A 14389-nucleotide genomic window follows, 5' to 3' on the forward strand; every position below is an offset into this window, starting at 1 on the left:
AGATAAGCTATCTAGCTGATCTCCGGCTAGCTGAAGTAGTCTCAGCCTGCTACTTCTCCGCCATCTTGATTCCTCCCCCCCAGTATAGACATTTTAATAATGTTTACTCTTTGATCCATGAGCATGGAATGGTCTTCCATCTTTTTGTGTCTTGTTCAATTTCTTTGAAGTACAGATCCTTTACTTCTTTGGTTAGGTTTATTCCCAGGTATCTTATGGTTCTTGGTGCTATAGTAAATGGAATCGATTCTCTAATTCCCCTTTCTATATTTTCATGGTGGATAACCTTTTTAATATACTGTTGGATCCTATTAGCTAGGATCTTGTTGAGAATCTTTAACATCCATATTAATCAGGAATATTGGTCTGAAATTCTCCTTTTTGGTGGGTCTTTGCCTGGTTTGGGGATCAGGGTAATGCTGGCTTCATAAGAAGAGTCTGAAAGTTTGCCTTCTGTTTTTTATTTTTTGAAACAGCTTTAGGAGAATAGGTATTATTTCTTCTTTGAATGTTTGGTAAAATTCCCCAGGGAATCATCAGGTCCTGGGCTCTTGTTTTTTTGGGAGGTTTTTGATCACTGATTCAATCTCGTTACTAGATATTGTTCTATTCAGGTTGTCAATTTCTTCCTGATTCAGTTTTGGAAGTTTATAGGTTTCCAGGAATGCATCCATTTCATCTAGGTTGCTTAACCTATTGGCATATAACTGTTGATAATAATTTCTGATGATTGTTTCTATTTTCTTGCTGTTGGTTGTCATCTCTCCCTTTTCATTCATAATTTTATTAATTTGGGTCCTTTTTCTTTTCTTTTGGATTAGTTTAGCCAATGGTTTATTGATCTTATTGATTCTTCCAAAAAACCAGCTTCTAGTTTTGTTGATGGGTGTGTAATTTACATAAGTTAGTGTCCATAAAAAAAAGTGTCCCAGAGGAACACTGCATGAATGATACTACATATTTCTTTCAACTTGGAAAACTATGGATCGATAAGGAATGGTTGGATGTAGAAGGAAGACAATTTCATTAAGGGGCCAAAGACCCAAGTTCTGGCTCCTACTTCATCTCAGAGAGACCTGAGGAAGTTAATATTCCTCTGACTCTGGGGGTTCCATGAATCAAGTGATTTGTTGATGTGTTCTAGTGTATCTCTAGTTTCTATCTCATTGATCTCTGCTCTAATCTTGATTATTTCCCTTCTTGTGTGTGGGGTTGGCTTAATTTGTTTCTGATTCTCCAGTTCTTTAAGGTGTAAAGAGAGCTGGTGTATTCTGGATTTTTCAGTTTTTTTTTGAGGGAGGCTTGGATGGCTATGTACTTCCCTCTTATGACTGCCTTTGTTGTATCCCATAGGTTTGGGACCAAAATGTCTTCATTCTTTTTGGTTTCCATGAAGTGTTTAAGTTTTTCTTTGATTTCCTGATTGATCCAAACATTCTTAATCAAGGTGGTCTTCAGTTTCAAAGTGTTTGAATTCCTTCCTAACTTTTTCCTGTGGTTGAGTTGCAGTTACAAAGCACTGTGGTCTGAGAATATGTAGGGAATAGTCTCAGTCTTTTGGTATTGGATGAGCCCTGATTTGTGACCCAGTGTGTGGTCTATTCTGGAGAAAGTTCCATGTGCACTCAAGAAGAATGAGTGCTTGCTAGTATTTTATTTACCATTATAGTCTAGTAAGAATCTTTTTCTGTGGTTTATTTATTTATTTATTTATTTATTTATTTATTTGACAGACAGAGATCACAAGTAGGCAGAGAGGCAGGCAGAGAGAGAGGAAGGAAAGCAGGCCTCTCACTGAGCAGAGCGTCCAGTGCAGACCCTATCCAAGGACCTTGAGACCATAACCTGAGCCAAGGGCAGAGGCTTTATCCCACTGAGTGACCCAGATGTCCCTTTCTCTCTCTCTCTTTTTAAACAAAAAAGGAATATATTACAAATAATTACTTGTAATTACTATAAGTATTTGCTTTCATATGGTATAATCAGCTCTATTTCATATTAAATTCTTTAAAGAATCTATGCATACTGAAATAACAATGTTTTCTGGAACTTAGCTAACATATGGGATACTTTTTGGAAACTAGCCTGTTGGGATTTTATTGGCACTTTTCACTTTCTAGAAGAGCAGATATTACATAGAATTCCTGATATTTAGCCTCCTGTATATAGTCATCATTTTGAGTAGATGTACTTCACTTACCCAACAAATATTTATTGAGCACTTAGTATATACCAGGGACTGTGTTACATTTTGAGGATGCCAAAATAATTAGATAGGAAATCTCTTATGAAGCTGTTAGATAATCTCTAGGCTTGAGATCAGCAAGTGTGTGGGGACACTAAGAGCTGTCGCATTCAGAAAGAGTTATAAAAAGCTAAAAAGAAATACACTTATTCAATATATCTGTATCAGGCAGGAAGCCCAGAGTTTTAAAAATATTTAATTTTTGTGTTTTATAATCATGGTAACATTCCAGATTAGAAACTTCTTTTTTTAAATTTTTTAAATTATTTTCAGCATAACAGTATTCATTGTTTTTTTTTGTTTGTTTGTTTTTTGTTTTTTATTTTATTTATTTTTTTTATTAATTTTTTATAAATATATATTTTTATCCCCAGGGGTACAGGTCTGTGAATCACCAGGTTTACACACTTCACAGCACTCACCAAAACACATACCCTCCCCAATGTCCATAATCCCACCCCCTTCTCCCAAACCCCCTCCCCCAAGCAACCCTCAGTTTGTTTTGTAAGATTAAGAGTCACTTATGGTTTGTCTCCCTCCCAATCCCATCTTGTTTCATTGATTCTTCTCCTACCCACTTAAGCCCCCATGTTGCATCACCACTTCCTCATATCAGGGAGATCATATGATAGTTGTCTTTCTCTGCTTGACTTATTTCGCTAAGCATGATACGCTCTAGTTCCATCCATGTTGTCGCAAATGGCAAGATTTCATTTCTTTTGATGGCTGCATAGTATTCCATTGTGTATATATACCACATCTTCTTGATCCATTCATCTGTTGTTGTACCACACCCAGTGCTCCATGCAATCCGTGCCCTCTATAATACCCACCACCTGGTACCCCGACCTCCCACTCCCCACCTCTTCAAAACCCTCAGATTGTTTTTCAGAGTCCATAGTCTCTCATGGTTCACCTCCCCTTTCAATTTCCCCCAACTCCCTTCTCCTCTCTATCTCCCCATGTCCTCCATGCTATTTGTTATGCTCCACAAATAAGTGAAACCCTATGATAATTGACTCTCTCTGATTGACTTATTTCACTCAGCATAATCTCTTCCAGTCCCGTCCATGTTGCTACAAAAGTTGGGTATTTGTCTTTTCTGACGGAGGCATTCTAATACATTAATTTTCTGTGAATTAATAGTAATTATGTATGTCTTTCATCTGTTGATTCCTATTTTGCTGTGTATCATTGATTCTATTCCTACCTACAATTTACCTGGTTCCCTGGATTCTCTTCTCTTAGCACTGCAATTCACTACTGATGACTTTTGTTGGGAATATCTATTTGGAATTGTCCAATAGAAAGATGATGTGAATCACCTGTGTAATTAAAAATTGTTAGTAACCTCCTTAAAAAAGTACAAAGAACTAGGTAAAATTAATTTAATACTACATTTTATTTAATCCACCATATCCAAATATTATTTCAACACATAATCAATAAAAATGTATTCATGGGATATTTTATATCCTTATTTTTCTGAGACCAAGTCTTTGAAATCTGTTGTGTAGATTACATTTATACTCCATCTCAGTTTGGACCAGTCGCATTTCAGGTACTCAGTAGCCACATTTGGCTAATTTCTTCCACATTGTACAGTGCAGAGCTAAATGCATCTTTTTTACTCTTATTCCTCGTGAAAAAATGGTGATTAATTGTCAAGCCTTAAAACTCCACCATCAACGATCTCCAAGTCATCTTTAGCCTCATTGGTTTTCAGATCTTATTCCTAGTGAAGTGAATCTGTTTGCTCTATCATGAAAATGACTCTCTTTTCTGCTTTACTTCTTTTCACACCTCCCATCCCTCATCTATCAACCCAGCAGCCTTAGTTGGTTCAATATTTCAACATACTTCCTCCATCAGGAAGCTTTATCAGATCTTGCTCTCTTGTGCAAAGGTTGATAATCTGGTTGCCAATTGATTTCTACATGTGGATTAGTACCTAGTTTGTTTCATTTCATGTGTGGACTTTCAACAACAATCATAGGATTCTTCTATACTTCTCTTCACAAGGAGTCAAAAGAGTGTTCATTAGTTGGCTGAACAAATTTTGGTATGCTAAATTTTATAGAAACATAAAGTAAGCTACTGAGCCCTATTTCTCATTTTCTGTGATTTCACTGTTATTCATTTATTTATCCACCAAATATTTTTTGAGCATTTATTAGGAAGTGAAGATTGGGCTAGGCAGGGACAATACAGTATTCCCAGTATATCATGCACACCCTTCAGTGTCAAAACCTACTCTTCTGTGACTTAGAATTTATTTTAGTCTGTAATCCCCTGCCTTTTATGCACAGAGCCATCAAGTGTTCATACTCTGAATCTGATAAATGTGTGAACTGAAATTTATAAAGGTTAAGTGATTTAGCTGGGATGTAGAGTTTATTAGTGGTGGAGCTTGGATTAGAACTCAGGTCTTATTTTTTCTCCAGTACATTATGCTTCTTCTGCATTATGATCACTGGAACAAGCAGACAAGTTTACAAATCTAGCTTTTATAATAAACAACAACTCTAACATGGTTGTATACTGGGAACAATTTTCCACTTGAAAAATTTCTTTAGTAACCATTTTTCCTTCTTTTTACTTGGCAGATTTTCAAAAGTGCTGCAATTTTCATGAACAAATCTTAACTTGCAGGTAGAGGAAGACAAGGTGTTCCTAAAGGTTAATTACATATTAATTTTTCCATAACTTTCTGCTTCTAAGATTCTGACTTAACAGTCAGTAAAACTGTAGGTGTGTTGTCACCAACATGAGGGTCTGCAAGGAAATTTGATTAATGTAGTTTCCAAGCATAAATTTCAGTTTAGCATAGAGCTAGACCTCAGATGATAAAAATCCAATTTCACAATATTGTCTTTTACTTTAAGCACAGAGTAAACAGTTTGTAATGTTGGCAGATGTAGGTAGTATATAGGATATTCTTTAATTAACAGTTGAGTCTTTATACACAGAGTTGACATTTCTTAAACAGAAGGTATATTTAACTTATTTCTGTTTTGAGTATTTTAAAGGGTTTTCATTGATTAGAGCACTATTATAAAATCTATCCCTCTGGTAGAATATTATCTACATAAAATGTGTTTATTACTTTATTTAAAATGATATATTTTAAAGTATAGTCTTTGTATTGCTGCAGCTGAATAACTTCAGGTGCTTATTGCTGTACTTGGCCTAGACTGGATTTGCATTTTTTAAAAATTGCCAACAGCCAATGGATTTGTATTTTTTACATTTCAGATAATTTTTGTGTACATGAAATTTTGGGAATTTCTGATTTGAATGCAGAGATGACTATAAGTTTAAAAACATTACTGTCTTCAGGACACCTACATTTTCCTTGCCAGGTGTTTTTCCATATTTTGTTACTAGAAGTAAGATCAACTATTATCCGTTAAGTTAATGGGTGTGACCAGGTATTCTGAAGATTCTGGCTGAACCATTTCTTCAGTTAAATAGATGTACTTGTTTAGTTTATTTGAATTTAAGTCAGTTAAGTAATCAGTTTTGGAATAGCTACCAGACTAAAGCTCTGTAGAGCGTGACCAAATGTATAACAGAGCTTAGCTTCTAGAAGGAAGCTTGTAATGCCTCCATCTCACAGTAGTCCTATTGTATTTACTATGCTCCTCTGTTGCTTTGTCTGCCTCTCTGCCTGGATGTGAATTCCATGGTGGTCAGGCACCAAATCATACTCATTTTTGTGTCCCTAACTCCTAGGACCATGCTTGGTATGTAATAGTCACCTATTATATGTCTATAGTTGAATTTTGACTGAACAAATAAGGCAAAAGGACATTTCCAGGAATGATCAAGGATAAAATGATCAAGTAGTTGAATTTGAAAGCCAAGGTGTGTTTAGAGACCATAGGTACCTTTAGGGAAATGTTCAAGGAAGGAAGTATAGGTGAGTTTCAATTTATGGTTATTATTTTAATTAAATGTAGTGAAAATATGCTCTATTAAATTTTATATGATACTTTCCCACATATTATTGTGTGAACATTTCCTAATACTATTAAAAATTCTCTAGGCAGCATTAATGATTATATAATATTTAATTGTTTGAATGTATTTATTTTCTACTAATCCCCTCAGGATTTGTCCCAGTATATATTTTTTTGGCTTATATAAAGAATGCTGCACTGAACATCACTTTGAACAAAGTTATTTTCTGTCTTTTGAGCTATATGGAGTCAAATAATGTTCACATATTTGGGGGACTATTTCGAGATATCAAATTACTTAAAAATGTCTACATATGAATTGAATATGAATAAATGAATATGACATTTTATTGTTTAAAGATTTTTATTTATTTATTTATTTGACAGACAGAGATCACAAGTAGGCAGAGAGAGAGGAGGAAGCAGGCTCCCTGCTGAGCTAAGAGTCCAATGCAGGGCTCAATCCCAAGGATTGAGGGATCATGACATGAGATAGAGGCAGAGGCTTTAACCCACTAAGCCACCCAGGTGCCCCTGAATATGGCATTTCTTAAATGAACTGCATGAAATTTAGCAATTTCTAATAGAAGTGACATTCTATACTGCAGTTGGTTTCCTAGGTTGTTGTCTGAATTTTATTTTTAGAATTGGCTAAACTATCACCTGAAATAAAAATCCCAATTTATTTTGTTTCAAATATTAAAACTTGGATTTGACTGCAGAATACAAGTTGTGTCTAGAGGCCTCATATTCCACATCCTTTGATACTTAAAACATCTATAAATCTTTACTTCCTCTGAGCCCCATTGGAGGAAAGGGAGAGAGCCTGTGGTTTGTGGGTGGAATTTCACAAGTTTGGGTGGTCCCAGTTCTATGGCAGCTTTTGAGGAGGGCCTGATAGTGGAGAGTGTATGCAAGGCTCTCTAGTGGCAGATGGGTAGGGTGGTAGTGTCTACAAAGGGGCCACTCATGTTGGTAACCACACATTCTAAATAATAAGGTGGATTACATTGGACATCGATTATTGTCCTGACATCCAGATTTATTCTGTAGCCATGGGGCACTGCTGAAAGTCTTTTCTCTTTGTATTTATATGTGATTCATAATAATTGAAAAGAAATTGAAAAGGAAAAAAATTTGACATGTGGATTCTGTTAATGATCTACCTGGATTGCCTTTGGTCTCTTTTACTACTATACACCACTCCCCTAGCTTTTCTGAGCTTTCTGTTCCTTTTTTTTTTTCTTCCCTTTGAACAGTTCTATTGAGAGATCTTTGACATATAAAAATCGTATATATTTAAGGTATACACCTTGGTGTTTCAATGTATGTATACATTGAAATACTATATTTGAGTTAATTAACATACTTATCACCTCTATGTAGTTAGCAGTGTGTATGTGTGTGTGTGTGTGTGTGTGTGTGTTTGTGTGTGTGTGTAAGACCACCTGCATCTGCCACTCTCTTCAGAGGACTGCCTTGGGGCTGTGGGAGCCACTTTGCACAGTCACAGGGTATCTGGAATACCTGGGAGTTCTCCTTCATGCTCTCAACTCCTTAGGCAGCTATTAGCTAATGACTGAATGGTGCCAGAATATGAAAGCTCAGCACTCTTGCCTTGAGTAGGAAAAATAAAGCGTAATTTGTGTTGGTTCATAAACTTGCCCCTATATAGAGAGGACAAGAAGAGACTGAAGAAAGGCATGCCATTCCTTGGTAGATGGCAAGTTTAATAAGCAAAGGAACTTAATGTGGTTTGTCTTGGGCAGCTGCACGGCAAGTTGATCTCTGAACCCACCCACTAGGATCTTAGAGATTTATATAACAGCTTTACCTGGGTTCAGTCACATATATAGTCCAGACAGTTTCCACAATGCTCTCTCAAGGCTGTGTTCTTGGAACAGCCCCCACAGTGGGAATGGTTTGCAGAGTGCATGGTCTAAGGACAGGGCAGGGAGGGTGAGGAGCTTCCATTGTCTGGTCTAGCTTGTGGGTCAAGCAGTGGTCAGTCTTTTCAGGAAGCTCAACAATTTGCACCTCAGAATTCCCCCCATAGGATCAGGTTGAAATTGCTTGTGAGAGACATTACCCGGAAGCCACACCTCACTTGGCCCCTTCCCTACCCTTAGCTACTACCCCAAACCCTCTACCAATGTCTGCTGGCAGTATTTCTTTAATAAATTATTACCATGTAAAAATCCTTGTTCCAGAATCTGTTTTGGGGGAAAACAACCTAAGATGCTCTCTCAAGTGTGTTCAGATTTTTATACTCTCTGCCTTTCTCTTAATAATTAAAGATGTCTTTACACAGTTGGAATCACACCACAGGCACACACAGCCATTTACTTTGATCCCATTCAGTATCTTTTCAACCATGTCTCTAGTTGCTACATAATCTTCCACTGGTGTCTGAGTCTAATATACATTTTTGAATTGTCAAATATTTATGCCATGGCTCTAACTTTATAAAAAGATGCTCTGATGAAAACTCAACTTTTCCTTATTGCAGTATCCTAGGATACACTTATAAAATGTGTCTGAACATTTTTATAACTCGAACTTTGCAAAAGTTTGACCAATTTAAAAAGACACTAGTTCACCACATGAGCTGAGTGGGTGGAAGCACAGAGGGAGAAGGGGATAAAGGGAGAGGGAGAGAAGCAGACTTCCTGCTGAGTACAAAGCCCAATGCAGGGCTCCATCTTGGGGGCCCTGAGATCATGACCTGAACTGAAATTAAGAGTCTGATGTTTAACTGACTAAACCACTCAGGCACCCATGAATGAGATCATTTTAAGCATTGTTCACATCTTAGGCTTTACCTGGTTGTAACCATGGCAGCAATAATCATACTGACAATCATTTATAAAGTACTTTCTGTTTGGCATTTTATTAGGTGCTTTGCCAAGATTAGTTTATTTAATCCTTTAAGCAATCTTATGAGGTGGTTATGATTATATGATGAGGGAACCAAAATTGAGAAATGTAAACATTTTGCAAGGATTTTATGGTTGGTAGGTGGCCAGTGTAGGACTTGAGGTAGGGCTCCAACTGCAAACCTGTGCTCTCCATTGATTCTCTGTTTCTTTGTTTAATCTGTATAACTTTTATTACTATGTTAAGCATTTATTCCATTTATTTGTAAATTATATTTCTTCTTGTATGAATTCTTGCCAATTCATTGATTGGAATATTGATGGCTTTTCTTGCCATTTTGTATGATCTTTTTACATACTATAGATGGGAACCCTCTGTGAATAATTGTTGGAAATATTGGTGTCTACTTTATTTTTAAATTGTATTTATTATAAATATCAAGTTCTTTTATCAAGTTTTTTTCTGCATGCAAATTTTTCAAATTAATCAAAACATCAAACACTATTCTAGCAAAAAGCTGATATGCTTTCTTATTTTTAGAATTTCAATGTTTAGATTTTTAAAATATTTAATATAAATTGATTATACATCATACATATATATAGTATGTATTTGGTATAGTAACTTTTGAAGGTAAAAGAATGAATTAATAAAGTACTGTATTGCTTTAGCAAATGAATATGGAAATTGGATGGGTTTTGTGTGAGGGAAGGAATTAACATGTATGCAGTGTGTGGTATGTGTTAACATTTTACATATGGACATGGGACCTGGTTAGACTTTTCTATTAACCCACTCTTGTTTTAATAGGAGCCTAAAGTAGGGTGTTTGCAATAAAAAAGAAAAAAAAAGAGAGCAGTCCAACAGGCTCAGATATCAATGTCTCTTCTTTTCTCTTCATGCCACCCATTGAATGTCTAACACTATATCAGATGGAGCATATTGAAGAATTTCCAATAATTTTGGGTTTTACATAGAAAACTTTTCTAGTAAAGTAATAGTTATATGAACAATTCAAGTAAAAGCAGGTTTTTGTTTTTGTTTTGACTAATTGTGGGTTTTTAGCATTGACCTTAGCTGAACAGGCTACTAATCATGATTGCTGAACTGGAGAAGTCATGTTGGCATCTGTTGTGGACTTAAGTATCTGTATGACTGGGAGTAAATTCTGCTCTTCTGCTCTTTAGCTGTCATTGATAGCTGTTTGTTCATCTTCTAGTTTCTGTGACTTATTCCAAAGGCAGTTCTTGTGGTGTTAGAAATAGGAGAACAGAGTACAACCCACAACTGGCCTCATTTAAAACTAGTCAAACTAGTTAGCCCAGTTACTTTTACAGTTTGGGTGACAATGTTTTATAATATTTGAGGAATATAAGGAAGCAGCAAATATAATAATGGCTGACATTTGAATATAAGCTTACTGTTTATACACAGTTTTGTAATATATTATTTAATTTTCATAATAGGTGAGATAGAATTATCTTGAACCTAGAACTTGAATACAAGCCTTACACGATGATGCAATTAGTAGCAAAGAGGCTTGGGGTTGTCTAATGATAAAGTTCAGATATAAATGGTTGTGTCATGAAAGAGATTCTTCAGCTTAATTTATGAAGGGAAATAAATAAACAAATGGATAAACAGGAGAGGGGCAAAAACTGAAAATATGTATCCGAAGAAGAAATTTTTCACAATGAAAACTCAATGTCTGAAGGAAATTTCAGCTTTTCTACTCTGGTTTGAATCTACTCTTTAGAATGATTTGTAAATATTTAAGCCTCATAGCCAGAAGTTAAATAATTGACATCATCAAATCATGTGAGAGATTTTTAAGTAGTGATTCTCCACTCTTCAAGGTTGACAATGATGACTTAAATTAATGTTTACTGAGACTTACTGTGCTGAGAGATTTACCTGAAAAACGTCGTAATAACCTGATGAAACAAGCCTATAACCCTTATTTTCAAACAAGGAAAAAGGAAGCACAGAGAGATTGAATAACAGCTAATATGTGGCAGAGCTGTGATTAGATATCAGCTCACCTGATGTCAAAGTTTGCATATTTAATGGTTATACTCTATTATAGGACAGATATTAGAGACATCCCAGCAGACCTGCCTGAACAAAAACATTGCAGTATATTTTAACCAGGTGAAGTGCTCAGTCAAATTTCACCCAGTAGTCACTGGTTATTTATGTTAGTGGCTCCTTTAAGAAGCAGCTTGGAAAACCTCTTTTTATGCATGCTATTGGGTCAAATTCTATTCTCCATTGGACCACTGAGAAAATAAAATGCCAGGTGCCTTCATGAGGCAGCCAACATGAGAAGTGGAAAGGAGGGCAGCCTACCAGTTGTAGCTCTATCATCTCAGCATATGGCTTTGCTGTATAGTTATGCCTCTTTTACAGATGAGAAACCTGAGGCTCAGAGACATTAATTTTTTTAAATTTATTTTTTATTTTCAGCATAACAGTATTCGTTATTTTTGCACCACACCCAGTGCTCCATGCAATCCATGCCCTCTATAATACCCACCACCTGGTACCCCAACCTCCCGCCCCCCGCTCCTTCAAAAACCCTCAGATTGTTTTTCAGAGTCCATAGTCTCTCATGGTTCACCTCCCCTTTCAATTTCCCCCAACTCCCTTCTCCTCTCTAACTCCCCATGTCCTCCATGCTATTTGTTATGCTCTACAAATAAGTGACCATATGATAATTGACTCTCTCTGCTTGACTTATTTCACTCAGCATAATCTCTTCCAGTCCCATCCATGTTGCTACAAAAGTTGGGTATTCATCCTTTCTGATGGAGGCATAATACTCCATAGCATATAGGGACCACATCTTCCTTATTCATTCGTCTGTTGAAGGGCATCTTGGTTCTTTCTACAGTTTGGCGACCGTGGCCATTGCTGCTATAAACATTGGGGTACAGATGGCCCTTCTTTTCACTATATCTGTATCTTTGGGGTAAATACCCAGTAGTGAAATGGCAGGGTCATAGGGAAGTTCTATTTTTAATTTCTTGAGGAATCTCCACACTGTTCTCCAAAAAGGCTGCACCAACTTGCATTCCCACCAACAGAATAAGAGGGTTACCCTTTCTCCACATCCTCTCCAACACATGTTGTTTCCTGTCTTGCTAATTTTGGCCATTCTAACTGGTGTAAGGTGATATCTCAATGTAGTTTTAATTTGAATCTCCCTGATGGCTAGTGATGATGAACATTTTTTCATGTGTCTGATAACCATTTGTATGTCTTTATTGGAGAAATGTCTGTCCATATCTTCTGCCCATTTTTTGATATGCTTGTCTGTTTTATGTGTGTTGAGTTTGAGGAGTTTATTATAGATCCTGGATATCAACCTTTTGTCTGTACTGTCATTTGCAAATATCTTCTCCCATTCTGTGGGTTGCCTCTTCGTTGTTTTGACTGTTTCCTTTGCTGTGCAGAAGCTTTTGATTTTGATGAAGTACCAAAAGTTCATCTTCGCTTTTGTTTCCTTTGCCTTTCGAGACATATCTTGAAAGAAGTTGCTGTGGCTGATATCAAAGAGATTACTGCCTATGTCCTCCTCTAGGATTCTGATGGATTCCTGTCTCACATTGAGGTCTTTTATCCATTTTGAGTTTATCTTTGTGTATGGTGTAAGAGAATGGTAATTTTTTATTTATTGTTTATTCTTATTCGATAGCAGGGAACAATGTTTTGGATTTGAAGAGGGTCTCCTTAAACATACATGGTGTGAAAAATAAAGGCCCGAAGACTCTCTCCTTTGGAAACCTACTCTGGAAACTCAGTAAACTCCAGATTATCAATCAATCTAGATAATTTCTTTTTTTTCTCTAAGTTTTTAATTCCAGTTAACATATATTGTTTTCTTAGTCTCAGATAAACAATATGGTGATTGAAGACTTCCATACATCACCCAGTGCTCTTCGCAGGTGCCCTCCTTAATTCCCATCACCCCCCTCACCTCCCCTCATAACCATATGTTCTCCATAGTGAAGAATCTGTTTCTTAATTTCTCTCTCTCTTTTTTCCACTTTGCTCATTTGTTTTGTTTTTTCAAATTCCATGTATGAGTGAAATCATATGGTATTTGTCTTTCTCTGACTGACTTATTTTGCTTAGCATTATATTCTCTAACTCCATGTCATTGCAAATGGCAAGATTTCATTCTTTTTTACAGCTGAATGATATTCCTCTCTCTCTCTCTGTGTATGGCATATCTTTTTTATATGTTCATCAATCTATGGACACTTAGAATTCTTCCATAATTTTGTTATTGTAAACAATGCTGCTATAAACATTGGGGTACATGTTTTCTTTGAGTTAGTGTTTTGTATATTTTGGGTAAATACCCAGTAGTGCAATGCTGGATCATAGGATAGATCTATTTTTAACTTTTTGAGGACCCTCTATACTGTTTTCCATAGTGGCTACACCAATTTGCATTCCCAGGAATAGTGCAAGAGGGTTCCTTTTTCTCTGCATCTTTGCCAGCACTTGTTTCTTGTTTTGTTGATTTTAGCCATTCTGTCAGGTGTCACATAATATCTTGTAGTTTTGATTTGAATTTCTCTGATGTTCAGTGATATAGAGTATTTCTTCATGTGAGTGTTGACCACCTGGAGTCTACTTTGGAGAAATGTCTGTTCATGTCTTCTGCTCGTCTTAATCAGATTATTTGTTTTTTGGTGTTGAGTTGTATTTTTTTAAATATATTTTAGATACCCTTTATTGGGTATATATATTTTATAAATATCTTCCTCCTTTTAGTAGGTTTCCTTTTAGTTTTGTTGATTGTTTCCTTTGCTGCACAGAGGTTTTTATTTTGTTGTAGCCACAATAGTTTATTTTTGCTTTTGTTTCCCTTGGGAAACATATCTAGACATGTTTAGATATATCTAGAAAAAAGTTGCTATGGCAGATGTTAAAGAGGTTACTGCTCAAGTTTTCTTCTAGGATTTTTATGGTTCAGGTCTCACATTTAGGTCTTTCATCCATTTTGAATTTATTTTTGGGCATGGTGTAAGGAATTGGTCCAGTTTTATTTTCTGCATATTGCTGTCCAGTTTTCCTAACACCATTTGTTGAAGAGACTGTTCTTTTCCCATTGGATATCATTTCTTTCTTTTTAAAAAAATTATGTAAAAAGTAGATATATTTTACACACACACAGAAAAATTAGAAACAGACAAATATTCTGTGTGCCATTCTCTGCATAGTGGAATTCATAGTGATTTTTTGGTATTATTTTCCAACTTTATTTCATATAACAGTGAAATTTTCTTTTTCA

The sequence above is a fragment of the Mustela putorius genome, unplaced genomic scaffold (genome assembly GCF_011764305.1).
Source record: "Mustela putorius furo isolate JIRA1106 unplaced genomic scaffold, ASM1176430v1.1 tig00003834_pilon_pilon_pilon, whole genome shotgun sequence".
Taxonomy (NCBI): Eukaryota; Metazoa; Chordata; class Mammalia; order Carnivora; family Mustelidae; genus Mustela; species Mustela putorius.